The sequence below is a fragment of the Physeter macrocephalus genome, chromosome 21, assembly GCF_002837175.3.
Source record: "Physeter macrocephalus isolate SW-GA chromosome 21, ASM283717v5, whole genome shotgun sequence".
Classification (NCBI taxonomy): domain Eukaryota; kingdom Metazoa; phylum Chordata; class Mammalia; order Artiodactyla; family Physeteridae; genus Physeter; species Physeter macrocephalus.
In genome coordinates this window covers 13,608,821-13,611,015 of record NC_041234.1, presented here as the reverse complement: position 1 = coordinate 13,611,015, position 2,195 = coordinate 13,608,821, and the positions used below count along the sequence as shown (strand labels likewise).

At 49.3% G+C, this 2,195-nt stretch overlaps 1 protein-coding gene across 1 annotated transcript in view; it reads right to left on the bottom strand.

Annotated features, from left to right (window-relative positions):
- IL1RAPL1 (interleukin 1 receptor accessory protein like 1) overlaps window positions 1-2,195 on the bottom strand; it is a 686,991-nt gene that overhangs the window by 156,933 nt on the left and 527,863 nt on the right. The window lies entirely within an intron of this gene.

Here is a 2,195-nt window from a genome sequence, read left to right as displayed (position 1 = left end):
CCACACACTAGAAGCCCCTTCGCGGGCGGAGACTGCGGGTGGCGGAGGGGGGAAGCTTCGGAGCCACGGAGGAGAGCGCAGCCACACGGGTGCGGAGGGCAAAGCGGAGAGATTCCCGCCCAGAGGATCGGTGCCGACCGGCACTCACCAGCCCGAGAGGCTTGTCTGCTCACCCGCCGGGACGGGCGGGGGCTGGGAGCTGAGCCTCGGGCTTCGGTCGGATCCCAGGGAGAGGACTGGGGTTGGCGGCGCAAACACAGCCTGAAGGGGTTCGTGCACCACGGCTAGCTGGGAGGGAGTCCGGGAAAAGTCTGGAGCTGCCGAAAAGGCAAGAGACTTTTTCTTGCCTCTTTGTTTCCTGGTGCGCGAGGAGAGGGGATTAAGAGCGCTGCTTAAAGGAGCTCCAGAGACGGGCGCAAGCCGCGGCTATCAGCGCGGACCCCAGAGACAGGCATGAGACGCTAAGGCTGCTGCTGCGGCCACCAAGAAGCCTGTGTGCAAGCACAGCTCACTATCCACACCTCCCCTCCCGGGAGCCTGTGCAGCCCTCCACTGCCAGGGTCCCGTGATCCAGAAACAACTTACCCGGGAGAACACACGGCGTGCCTCAGGCTGCTGCAGCGTCATGCCGGCCTCTGCCGCCGCAGGCTCGCCCCGCATCCGTACCCCTCCCTCCTCCCGGCCTGAGTGAGCCAGAGCCCCCGAATCAGCTGCTCCTTTAACCCCGTCCTGTCTGAGCGAAGAACAGACGCCCTCAGATGACCTACACACAGAGGCGGGGCCAAATCCAAAGCAGAACCCCAGCAGCTGTGCGAACAAAGAAGAGAAAGGGAAATCTCTCCCAGCAGCCTCAGCAGCAGCGGATTAAATCTCCACAATCAACTTGATGTGCCCTGCATGTGTGGAATACCTGAATAGACAACGAATCATCCCAAATTGAGGAGGTGGACTTTGGGAGAAATATGTATATATTTTTTTCCCTTTTTCTCTTTTTGTGAGTGTGTATGTGTATGCTTGTGTGTGTGAATTTGTCTGTACAGCTTTGCTTTTACCCTTTGTCCTAGGGTTCTTTTTTTTTTTTTTTTTTTTAAGTATAGTTTTCAACGCTTGTTATCGTTGGTGAACTTGTTTTTTGGTTTGGTTGTTCTTTCTTTCTTTTCTTTTTAATTTCTTAAAAACATTTTTATTTTAATTATTGTTTGTTTTTTATTTTAAAAATTTTTTTGTAAATTTAATTTAATTTTATATTTTTCTTTCTTTCTTTTTTTTCTCCCTTTTATTCTGAGCCGTGTGGATGATAGGCTCTTGGTGCTACAGCCAGGGGTTGGGCTGTGCCTCGGAGGTGGGAGAGCTGAGTTCAGCACATTGGTCCACCAGAGACCTCCCAGGTCCACGTAATATCAAACGGTGAAAATCTCCCAGAGATCTCCATCTCAACGCCAAGACCCAGCTCCACTCAATGACCAGCAAGCTACAGTGCTGGACGCCCTATGCCAAACAACTAGCAAGACTGGAACACAACCCCACCCATTAGCAGAGAGGCTGCCTAAAATCATAATAAGGTCACAGACACACCAAAACACACAACCAGATGTGGACCTACCCACCAGAAAGACAAGATCCAGCCTCATCCACCAGAACACACGCACTAGTCCCCTCCACCAGGAAGCCTACACAACCCACTGAACCAACCTTAGCCACTGGGGGCAGACACCAAAAACAACGGAAACTACGAACCTGCAGCCTGCGAAAAGGAGGCCCCCAAAACAGTAAGTTAAGCAAAATGAGAAGACAGAGAAACACACATCAGATGAAGGAGTAAGGCAGAAACCCACCAGACCTAACAAATGCAGAGGAAATAGGCAGTCTACCTGAAAAAGAATTCAGAATAATGACAGTAAAGATGATACAAAATCCTGGAAAAAGAATGGAGAAAATACAAGAAACGTTTAACAAGGAATGAGAAGAACTAAAGAGCAAACAAACACTGATGAACAACAAAATAAATGAAAGTAAAAATTCTCTAGAAGGGATCAATAGCAGAGTAACTGAGGCAGGAGAACAGATAAGTGACCTGGAAGATAAAATAGTGGAAATAACAACTGCAGAGCAGAATAAAGAAAAAAGAATGAAAAGAATTGAGGACAGTCTCAGAGACCTCTGGGACAACATTAAACACACCAACATTAGAATTA